Raw genomic sequence first — 12,962 nt, 5'->3', positions numbered from 1 at the left:
TTTATACACAGTCATGATGAGAACAACTCGACTCACTGTAGAAGAAAAGCCTTTCTTAATTGCAGATATAATGAATGCGAGGTGTGTGAGGAAATACACTGAGGTGCGGTTGACACACTGGAAAGTGCAGCTTTGATTGTGAACAACCAGGTTTAGAATAAAGCCTCTGATTGTTTTAACCTGCTATTATGACCATGTGTGTAAGGAATTTAATTGATATTCTTTGATATTCAGAAAAACTACCTTTCACAAAAGCAAAAGTTTAAAAACAGAAGATGTTTCTATATGATATATAATTTCATATATTATTACGATGTTATTCTTTGATTCCTACAGTCTGCATTGCACTATATCATGACTTGTTTCGAGTACATTAGCGTTACAATCTACCAGACAGACAGAATATTTGAAACACATATAAGTAAGTTATTCATTTTTCAAGGATCCTCTTCATAAACGTGCTGTCGTTTTGCAGTATGCTGTGTATTCACAAGTTGTTAGCGTCTGAATTCACATCATGTTGACGGTCCTTTCACATGTGGCGGCATCCAGCTGGAAGGCCCTTCAACTGCTTCACACTTCACTAACCTGCCACTCATCAACATGCAAGCGGTGCAGTTCATTGCCGCTCACCTGTTGCTAATGCAGCATCTCCTCAGCGACGGATTAAAGCTGTGTCCATCTGGACTGAAAGTTTGTTCCACCATCAGCGAGCGAGTAAGCACTTTATTATGCAAGGGTGAATTCAGATCTTTACGTTGACGTCAAGTACACCACTCAACGCTTTCACTTTACGCTTTCTTTGCTATTAGAAGAGGATACAAAAAGAATTGACAGAAAGACAAATTTATTGAAACAGTGCATATTTTCTTAGATGCGTGAAAACTGGCATAGGTGTGAAACCGGTAGACGATGTCAAGGTGGTGTGAGTGAAAAGGGTGACATTTGAAGAATCCCAGTTCTCGAAATGAAAACGTTTTTATGTACTTATTATATGAATATCTGTTGTAAAGATATTCAGGGGGACGTCTACACCGTATTCACACTGTAAACCTTTGATGGTTGATAGCACAAGCATTGAGAATTAAAACAATAAGTTTAATCATCCATATTATTTAATCTTGGCTGGATTCCGGATTCAGCTGTAGGTACTTTTTTATATAACAAAAATGATCATTGTAATAGCTACAGCCAACAGTTCTAATGGAACATCATTTGTTTAAGCCATTATAAGGTATATTGAACTGGAGCCGCCGTATGGGAGGAACTGATTGCCACCCTTAATCCACTGAATGGTTAAATAATTATTCACTATTGTGTTTCCTCTGATTAAGCAATTATTCAATGCTGTCATGAAACACACCAGAAGGGAGTGCTTTCCTTTCATTGTGTTGTTGTGTTTGGTTATTATATTTTGTGTGGGGGTAGTTTGGCCGCCTGGAACAAATAGTGCTTTTTAAAACAGACCATAACAATTGACTGTGTCACGGCCCTGTTGTTACACTTTGTGTCTTAATGGTTTGTTTTGGTGACATGCTTCTCCAACGTCTGACTCCCTCGTTGTTGCCTGCGCTTTTTCTGATGTATTTTATGATTTTTGCCACATAATTGTATCACAATTCCCAAGCCTTATCGTGTTCTGCTCTTGCTTATTCCTTAGATCCCTTCATTATTTATCCAGTCGAGCCCTGCTTGGAGACTTTGTACCTTCTCCTTGAATCCTCCTGTTTATTTTGGCATGTGGTTTAGTTTCTGTTGGGAATATTCTGATAAAGTCTGTCTTTTGTTGCACTTCTTGGCCGCTTGTTGCATGTTTGCTCAATTCACTCCTGTTGGTAAATGATCAAATTACTTAATCACATGTTTTGCTTATTTTTAGCACTGTTAAATTGAAAATGCTACAATGACTTCAAAAGTATTTAATTGGACATTTATATTTGGAAGGGAATATAATATTATACCAATATCTTTTAATATCTAAAACTAAAAAAGTAATTTTATATAGCGCTGTTGCCCTTTATCATTTTTTATTTGAATGGTTTTCTGAGAAAATGTCTATTTTCCATATCAGCAGATTCTTTATGAATCACTCTTCAGTTTGTAGCAATAAACTTTCCTATTGCTTTTGTAAACTCCTACTTTTTCCTGCACTGTTTGAGTGGGTGGATTTGCTGCTATCAATCATTGCCCCTGGCCAGCGGAGGTCTGAAGCAAAATAAAACGATAATATGAACAAAAACTTCTTGGTGAAGTAACTGTGTTCTTAGCATTTTTTTTCTCAATGTTTCTTAATATTAATGTGGCCACAGCTTTTTTTTTCAATAGAAGCTAAGTTGTCAGCACTGTTTGTCAATCTGCTACCGACACAACCCAGCACTGTCTTATTTCATACATAGAAACCATAAAACAATTAATGTTCTCGAAACTCAAACACCACTGACTGTCTCCTTCTGCCTGTGTATAGAAGTGTAAGAATTTTTGAAAGTCGGTTTCAGCACCATTCGGCATGCCTGATATAATGCGACTGTTCTAAATCGTCAATGCTGTGAAATAGCAATTATGCTGAATTGTCCAGTTTTCCTTGCGGATGGTAATTACACTTGAACTCAATTGGCTCGTGGCTTTGTGGTTCACCTTCTGCTATGACCTGGATTTAGGTTTTACTTCACTTGATAAAGTTTCAATGGGGTTTTCTATCAGAAAATTGTCATTTTAATGTCTCCTAGTGGAAACTATAAGGAAGGTTTTAGCTCAACCATACACAGGGGTCTGTCTAAGAGAGCCTAATCACATACGGACTAAAATAATTCGATAGCAGCAGGGCTGCAAACCCTATTGAATAAAAAAGTTAGGAGGAATCATAGCGATAACTTTGACTATTCATTAAGAGTACTGAGTGTAATGCATGGCTGCAGCACATGATTATCCCTGGCCACTGGTAAAGGAAATCGTGAGTTCTTTTTAAGGCAAACTTTTGCATAAAGTCTCATTAAAGTTCCTGCTGGAGGAAAGAGAAAAACAACCTGTGCAATAAACATATATAAGCAGGTTTATTTTGAAAAAATGTTGCTGATTATTGTTCATCTTTACCAGAGGAAGGTCTTTAGGTTTCCTCTCTATCGTCTCTGTTATACTAATGTGACATTTTCTTAAATTTCCTAACAAGATGCTGAAAAAAGCCAAGTATTTAAAAATGGGTTTAAGAATGTTCACCGTACTCATCTCACTAAAGCTTGATTAGTTACCTGCATAAGGTGCCGTGGAGCACTCAATCCACCACACATGGTCCCGTGTTCTGACTTTGCCCTTGAGTGTTTGTATTAAAACAAGTAAAACTTCAAATAAACAAAGTTAAAAAAAAAAAGGTTTAAAAATGGATACGAAGAAGTAACACCTAATTCAAATCACTGCTTGTCCATGTATAATGAGAAACCTGCCTAAATCCAAACTGCTCTCGTCATAACTCCGAGAAACAGTCCACTCTCTATTCTGCATGCATATTCTGCACTTCAGTCTCTCCAAAATGCTGCATGTGACGATAATCCGACCAGAAATCATACTTGCATCACTAACAAAATGCAGCGTACTAAAGGCCATGTGCAGAGACAGTGTTTCCATAAAGGTCAGTTTTTATGATGCAACTGCTGCTGAAACATGTGGTCAGAAATTAAATGCTTTTGCTGTTGTTTTCATCTATACGTTCTATGACAAATATAACAATATAGCAGTGGTTTTATGCAGCACTTTTCAGGAGACTCAAAGTCCCTTTACGTTTGTGGAGCCACAGCTGCCCAGAGGTAGACTGAGGGAAGCCTGGCTGCCAAACTGCGCTGTCGGCACCGCCGTGCTCTCTCTCACACTGGCGTTCCCTCGCAGTCTCCAACCTTCCTCGCTGGGCGTCAAGGCGGTATGGCCTGATAACGTCTCCACATTCGTGGTAACTATGAATCCCTCCAGCTCCCCTGATATTAAAGGCCCGATTTACCAAGATCATGTGCTGTAAAGTGCCTCTCATGCACAAATTGGAATATTTATCTGTTCTCCATATCTTTAAGCTGTTGTATAAATTGTGTAAACTATGCATTTTTATGTTTTATTTATTCTCTTGTGCAGCACTTTGGGCCACTGTGGTTGTTATACAGTGCTTTATAAATAAATTCGATGTGGTATGGTATATATCTGAGGGTTTTGAACCACTGAACGTGTTTGCAGGTACAGCTTCTATATTGATTTGCTTCATTCACCATGGAGCTATTTTGAGTAATGAGTTCTCCAACATGATACGACCAAGTTGAACATGTTATTGGAGCAAGTTACCGGACATGTCAGATAATTTTGAGACATGACTAATGCATAAATTAATGAATAAAGTAGGAAGGAAACACCTCTCATTGCATTAATGAAAACAAATCTGCTAAATATCTGGAGTGAGTTGTTTTGCTTCCACACGTCTGTCTGGCCCTCGGCTGGATGTGGTGAGTAGGAAGGAGGGATGGATGTGTCACAACTCTGTGACACTGTAAATAACACATCAAAAACATTTCAGCATTGCTGGACTAGAATTGGAATATCATCAAAAGTAGTGATAGCATTCACAATATTTACTGTGGTTTAGGAAAAAAAAAAAAACGTACACTGAAAATCTGCTTTCAGGCTTTTATGTGCAGAGCGCGGCTATTTATCTGACTGTGGCGTCTGCAGGGACTCGCTCCGCTTGTTATTCTGGCCAAAAGCATGTTAAATGAGAGTGAACAGACTTTTAACCTCTCCCTGCAGCCCACGGGGCCTGTTCGCAGTGACAGCTGCCGTGACTTACAGAGGGATGTGGCCCGTGAAGACGGCGATGCTTTCACAAACCGCTTCGGCGCGACCACCAAAGTCACTTCTTCTTCACAGGATATGAGAGCCGTGGCAGTCTGGAAATTATTTTCATGTAAAAAAAGGACTCGGTCACAAGACAGACTTTCTCCTGAGAATTGCTGCTCACACTCGAGATAACAACTTTAAAGGTGTATGGAGGATGCTATGTCTGTGTTTTTTCGGCAATTATCAGTATAGGTAAAAGTTTCAAAAGAAAAAAAGAAAAAGAAAAACCAAGGACATGATGGAGGAAAGAAAGCGCCGAAAACCTCAGCAGCTGTAATTTAACTTGTGCATGAAGCTGTGTGGAGAAATATTTGAGGTTTTGGCATGATGTGGGAAAGCATAATAATGAAGCTGGAAGGACGAGCGTTTCAAGGTTGTACGCCACACTGTTACACATAAGCGAGAGCCTGACCACGGCTGCATAATGGAGCCGATGGCATGGCTAAAGATAACACGTCCTCCAGCCTCCTCCGGCTAAATCCCCTCATCAGTGTTTCACACACCGGGTTGTTGGGGAGGGATCCAGGTCAGAGCCTTGTTAGATCTCAATCTCAGTCAATTTACACAGGATGACGGCTTAGAATGATACAATCAACAACCTCCTGGCACTGCGGCATGGATTGCTAATTAATTAACTTAGCTCGGGCCTGACAAAGGAGAGCCTCTGTGTCACCATTGTTTCATCAGTATTTAATAAATGACTCAGGAGAGAGAACAATATGCTGCTCAGCAATGCCGCACAAACACGAGGAGCTGCTGAAAGTGGAAACGACCACGGCCGAGTGCGGCGGAAGTTTGCACAGGCGTCATCTGTGAAGCGCTCGTGCCGACTTTCATCTCATATCTGAGGATTTGAAGACAAAAGGCCCGAGCTACCTTATGTGGCGCCACACCGCAGACTCACATGAGACCGGCAGAGAGCGGAGGACGGACGGAGATGCAGTCCGTCGCCGTTGTTGCCACAGAGACCGTCCTCCCCTCATTGCAATTCACCGAGCCGTTCCCAATAAGAAGAGCACATTTATTTCATTTCCATACACTCAATCCCATTCATTTACTCAGTCTCTGGTGTGCCTACCCAGAGCATGTACCTTTTCTGAGTTTAACAATCAGGCGCCGAGCTTGGGGAGAGCCACCGCTGCGGAAGGCTTGAACCAGGAAATCAGCTTACGCCGGTAATTAGTTTGCCCATTTTGTTGCCGACGGCTGAACTGCCTTCATCAAAATACCACACGCCGAGGCGCCACGCGTTGCCAGCGGCAACACGCCGGCCTCGGTGACTGGCGACTGCCAGCCCCCCCACCCCCGGATGACAAGCCCCCGTGCCAGTATCAAGCAAACTATCTATGTCGCCCGTTTAGCATGGGATGAAAATCCATCTCCCGCGTTCGTTTCTCCCTCCAAAGGAAACAACCTCTGTGAGACGAAGACGTCAAATCTCCTGATTATCTGCGTAACGATGCTTTGTCTGCCAGCCACAGCCAATATTGTGAGTAATAAGGGAGGAAAAAGGTCTGTGAACACTGTCAGCTTGTTTCTGCAGGTATCCACACTAGTTTTTTTTTTTTTTTTTTTTTTGAAAGACTCATTAAATTTATGCAAATGACTTTGTCACCCCTTGAAACATGCAAATGCAGCCCTTACACCGTGCATGAGAGGAGCACTCCGCTGAAAGGAAGGCTTCCTCGCCTGGCACTATATGAAGTGGTGGCATTTCCAATGCTGACTCAATTTAAATTTATTTAAATTAATTAGCTTTCGGAGCAACAATTAGCATTTTCAATCAACAGAAGTATCGTTTGACCTGGTCAGAAGATCGGCGACTTTCTTAGAGTTGTTGACTTTCTCTGAGTTGTTTACTGTCTGATCTTTAAAGAACGCAGCTCATTAAAGCGCAGTACAGTATAATTACAGTTTGTATACGGCGGCGCCCTGAGAATCCGCCCAGGTCGCCCTTGAGAAGTCGAGAGGAGCAGGTGGCACACGGGCTGGAGTGGCGACGGCGAGAATGCCGGTGCTCTCATCGCAGTGCGGACATGACCGCAGTGACAGCCAGCTCGAGTCGAGTCGAGCGGGCTCGAATTTGATAATGTTGACGCAGAAACGTTTTGCTAATTAGCGCTGAACACACAGTGGAAGTCCAGGTGAAGCTGACGGGAATTTCATTGGCTGTTTTTTTTTCTTTCTTCTTCAAACTTTTGACTGACAGTAACAGCATTTAAACGACAAAACAAGACTGAAGAGAGAGTTATTAGAAATCAGGGAATGGATATTTTACTTTTCATACCAAACCTTACTCTGAATCAAGAGCAAACATAGTTTTGAACATAAAGATGTATTAAATAGTCAAATAAGAGCACAAAAAAAAAGGAAGAAGAAGCTAAATCTGCTAATCCAAATGAATTGCGAAGTGTTTTTACATCTTTTCTTTGGATACACTATAACCAGCAAGTGACTTTTTTTTCTTGGTACAGGACATACTTTTAATCCCTGATGTCAATAATCAGGGTGATCGAAATGAACCCTGACAGGGAATTACGTTTTCGTTTGCAAATATTCTTCTTCAAGTCTGCAGGAGTCTATTGTCTTTGGGGTTTTTTTTTACATTGGTAAACACAGTTGCAGAGAAAGAAAGACTCAAGCGTTGGGCTTGAGCCAGTAACTGTGTGCCAATAATGGAAAATTAAAAAACCAGTACAGAATTCACTTATTAGTTGTTTGCCAAAGGAAACTGGCTTGTGTTTCATCTTCTGTTTAGTGTGTGGTACTGCATGGTAATTAGAAAGTAACGGTAAACCAATCAAAGCCAAACATGTGGCGTGATCGGAGCCTAATGCTGACATTTTCTTTAGCTTTTAGCTAGTTTGGTAAATTTTCTTTCTTTCTTTTTTTTTCCAATATATGCAGTGTTACAAAGGGCCAGTTCATATTTTCAAAGTTGGGTGATATTTTTGCTATTTGTTCTATAAATTAAAGAATTCTTCTTCATACAATTCTTGTCACACATTGTCAGTACTTTGAAACACTGAACTTTATGTAGCTTAATTAGATTGGATAATTTTGGTTTCCATCTTATCTTATGGAAATATCTAGTTTCTTTAATCATCACTGTTGATTTCAGAAACAAGCCATTAGGTTTTCCAGTCTGCTGAGTGTTACTTATTGAGAATTATTTAACTGAGATCCCTGCGTTTCTCAGTTCCGGTCCTCAGACCAGAATTGTGAAACACTGGACTAGACCAATGAAAACCTCCAGTATAATACTGGACTTTCTGGACTTTACACTTTAATTAACACTTTAATTAATTCTTAACTTTATAATCTGGATTAATGTTGAAAAATCTTATAAAGGAGATGAATTATTTTAAGCTGCAGGATTCTGAAATAGAATGAAGCATCTCAAACAGAACCACCAGTGAAGTTTCCGAGTTGTTGCCGATGCCGTTTCGGTGTAACTGTCCTCGGCTGTTTGTCCTTTCCTTCCTTCTTCTCCCTCAAGTGCAGTTTGTTTGTTTATTTATTTACTTCCAGCCTGTCTTTGCCTTCCATGATCTCATCCTGGCCCGCAGTGTTGGCCACACATAACGTATTTACAACTCCACTGTTGATGCCTCCAGTGAAGCTCCAGTGTGGCGCTCTCTGAATCGCCCATGAGACCATCTGCATCTCGCCACTCAGCCACACTCGGTCTCCCCGGTCCAGATCTGCCGGGTCTAGAGGAGCACCGGCACCTTCCGGCTTTGGTTCTGACTGGAGTGGATATTAACCGACTTCCCCCAGCTGAGCTCTTTAAAATAGGATTAGGCGCGCTCGCTGGCTTCTTTGGCATCATAGTTCCATTGGCTCACACTTATCTGTAATGAACAGTCATGAACTGATGGTGGAGGAATGAGGAACAAATTTAGCCCTTAGAAAACAGTTCAAATAGTCTATATTATCTTGGAGGGAGCTTGTGTTGCAGTTTGACCTTGATTCATGTGATTCTTTCAGGAACGAAGGTCAGAGATAATCAAAACACCACGCTAAGACCAGTGCTGCTTCATTTATTTATTTCTTGATTTAGAAAAGGACATTTTAGCACCTCTGTGCAATGCACGCTCTGAGGATCTATCATGCGAAAATAACAAATTTTTATCTTAAAACTATTAAACTGGCAAATCTAATGGATCTACCTATACACTTCTTATGAAAACACAAATGGCCTGATTTCCGTCAGGCTTGTGTGGATGAAAATGGGCACCAACTTGACATTGCCTGCACACGTGTGTAGTGCTCATAAATGCAACTTCTTTTATGGACCCAGGTTCACTTGAGTCCCTCAAACAAATAACAGAATATCAGAAAGTGATATCCGTAGCACAGAGTAAATAAAAAGAATACTTTTAAAAAACTCAAGTTTTTACATACCTGGCACCAGACAGGAGCAGTGGAATGCACAAACCAGCCGGTACAATAGGTCAGATAGAGGAGACCCCAGCCTTAAAAGATATGGCTGCTTTTGAAATGTCCAAGAAAAAAATCCTTTTTTTGAAGAAAAGCTGTGTCTCCAGAAGAGGGGCTTCAACAAGGTATAAAGACGACACAGAAGGATATGTTTGTGAGTCTGCATCATGAGCTGACTCCGTTTTTTTTCTTTTTTTGTATAAAATAAACTACTTTGCAACAAACTAAATCCACCTTCTGAGCATTTGTTTACTTCACTTTGACTTTTTTCAAAAACAGTGGGAAAAATTGTGGCACAGCGACATGAACCGTCCCACAACAACACTTCAGTAATGCTCCAACATGTCCGATGACTTGCTGCAACATCACACTCATCCCAGCTGATTACAGCTCAGTATAATTAATTCAAACAAACTCAAGCAAAGATACACAAATACATAGATTAATGCACACAAAATCTTAATTTGAATGCGCGCGTGGTGTCACTCTCTATTCAGTCAATCCACAATGTGCCAAATACGGACAATATAAATTAAATTCCAGTTGAATTTGATGTCATCTGTTCTTAATTGTCCTCAATTTTGTTTAGTTTGACAGGAAATAAACACACATTTAGGATGGTTTAAAAGTCAGCTGACAAAGATTTATGTGGGCAGTATGCATGAAACCAAATCATGACATTTATTCACCCAATGTCTGTATTTGTATATACAACGTTTTTTGTAAAATGGTGACATTTCAACAAAGCAATAAAAGTTCTAAAGTTTTCTGTGACAATGTTGATTTTCATTAGTTAATTAATGTCTCTTCAACGGCCAGAGGACAACGCTGTAGCATTTAAATCACAGGAGGTGTGCAATCAAAATGTGAGCTCTTTATTTTCAGACTAGACATTGTCAAAGAAGAAGAAGGAAAATTGTGTCTTTTGTTACAATTAAGGAAAGGGTCTTCCAAAAGTATGAAAAATAAAATAAGAATAAAAAGATCTTTGCTGTTGCTTTAAATGGCATTCATTGTCCTGGACATGTGAAATGTTTGATGAAACTGTCATAAAAGCAGATCTTTTAATTCTTGAGATTAGCTGTAATGACACAGCTGAGAATTTTCAAATAAAATCTACCTTGAGGCCTGTTTCCTTGGTACCTTTCCCCACATTATTCTACAGTGACTTTATTAAACTGTGCTTCATTTTTGCTCCTGTAATTTCCTCCAAGCTACTTTGACATCCTCGGTTTCGATGAAGACTCACCTTTCAGCAAAGAAGAACATCGACCACAGTCAAGATTGCTGGAAAAATGCCTCAACTGATATTTACAAAATATCCTTATTTACTGGTATTTACTATTAAAGCACAAAGAGTGAAGTATGCCATGTATTACAGCAAAACATGGAGGTCCGTACTCTTGAGCAGGACTGAGTCAGAGCTCCATTTTGCGTTATCTGACCTTAACTTCACATATTTCATCAGATTAGCTCAATTAAATACGTCTCATCCAGGAAAATCACAGGCAGCGTGATGCTGCTCGGTGTGATCTCTGACCCAACAGATGTTAATATCAGTCTTTGTGTCCGGTCCTTTGAAAGCAGCGAATACATTACAGAGATTTTCAAGGTCAGGTAAGATATGGCTTCCTATGTGAATTTCTCCTGAGTCTTTCATCTATCACCATGTGGGAAGAGGTAACCTGAGGATCCGCGGCTCGGCAGCAGCGAGAAACAGTCACACAGAGTCCAAAGTGGAGGTCTCAGATGGTGTAAAATTCTGCTTCCCCAGTCGTTTGATGATTCCCGGATAAGATATGCTGATCCGACTCATCCGCTCCATTTTCGGGGCAGATAACTCATCGTTTTCTCTGTTGCACTGATTTTTGGATCGCAGTCATAAAAGCTTTTGCATGGGGATGTTTGACTTCAGAGCTCCGACCGCGAGGCGCTGGAGTCCCGGCCTCTCAGAGGGGGTGCCGGAGATCACAGGCCACAGTGTTTGCTATGCTGGGGTTCGAATCACATCAGGAAACTGTGATAGGACACTTTGTTCAACCCCACAGCAGAACTGGAAAACTATTTTATTTTAAAGGTGCTGCTTTTTTAAATTATTATTATTGTTTGCTGATTGCTTTATTGTTGTTATGAGGACTTTACAGTGATGATCAAACTCGTCTGTTCCAGTAAAATCTCTCTTCACAGCAGTTGTTGGGAACCAGTATTGAGAGCACACTGTAGTTTTAAAAGTTTGTACCGATTCTTCGACTCCATCTTATATTAGTTCATTTGTGATAGTTATTGACTGCTTACCGATCCTCACAGCCTGCAGTGCAAAACAAGTTAGTTAAGTGTCACTGATTGCATAATAAATGAAATGTCAAGGTTACGTCTGAAAGGTAAGTCGGTGCGGCGCCAGGTGGCGGGGTCATTTGGAGTGATAAAGAACTGAGTGTTCAGCCCTTTCAGCTTCATTTATACAGCCCGGCGTCCAGAAATCCTTCTTTGCATACGATGACATTTATGATATGGCCCAAAGGGAGGCTGAATAAGGAATAAGTAAAGCCGCTGTGCAGCTCCTCAAGAGAATTCAGTGTTAAGCCCCAAATGAGAAGCAATGTCAGTTTTCCTGCCAGCGTTTCCTTTTTTTTTTCTTCTTCTTCTTCTTCTTCTTTTTTATGGCGAATGCAGAGCTTTGTGTGAAACTGTGGGCCGGATCAATACTGCTTCTCCCAGGATTTCTTCCATTCAAGATAACCTTACCCCTACCCACTACACTCCATGTGCATGACAAGGAGCTACAGTGAGTGAGGAGGTCTATTTTCTTCCCTAACAAGGCTTCAACTCTTTTGTCTTTATTGTTTCCAGATAAGAGGGAAAATGATGTGGAAACACAAGGCTTTTGTCAATCTGTGCTGCACATTTTTGTCATTATACTTCAAGTTCAAATATGTATGCAGTGACTTCAAAACCAAGTTTATTGTTCGGAGATGACAAAAACAACAAAGAAAATGAAGAGCCGTGCTTTATTCTGTTCTCTGAATGACAAGGAGGCAAGCTTCCAGCATTGTTAGCATCATTGCTAATGGTTGGAGGGGGGAAAAAAGCAACAAGTACACAGGATGTGATAATTCAAGCTGTATTTACCAATGATTTCTCGAAGCTCAGAACACAGCAGTGTTAATAAGATGGTTTTGAACTGAACTGAGACCAATCGAATCAAGCAAGGGATTCGAAGGTGCAGTGGAACTCATTAGCTGCTCGCTACGTCAGCTTAAGCCAGTATTTCCACGTGGATTTAGTGAATTTTCAAGATCACTCATGCTTATCTTCTGCGCTGGTTTCTCTTCTCATTTGTGTTCGATGTTGACTGTCAATCATCGTAGCAGCTAAAGGTCTGCAGTGGATGACAGGCACCTTTTCTCACCTCACTCATGTGCATTTGGGAGGACTAAATATGAAGTGTGCACGTTATTGTGTCACATTTATTCATAAAGAGAGGTAATTTATGCATTTGACAGCCAAACGACAGGCATATGGTACTTTCTTCATAATGAGATAAAAGGTTGGATTCAAGCTCCAAGAATATAATGTTTTGACAACAAATATGCAAGTTAGGCTTAAAACAAACATCTGTAATGTTATCTCAATTGAACATAAAAGTTTCCTCA

The sequence above is a fragment of the Salarias fasciatus genome, chromosome 16 (assembly GCF_902148845.1).
Source record: "Salarias fasciatus chromosome 16, fSalaFa1.1, whole genome shotgun sequence".
NCBI classification, from domain to species: Eukaryota; Metazoa; Chordata; class Actinopteri; order Blenniiformes; family Blenniidae; genus Salarias; species Salarias fasciatus.
Note: the sequence above shows the minus strand (reverse complement) of the source record.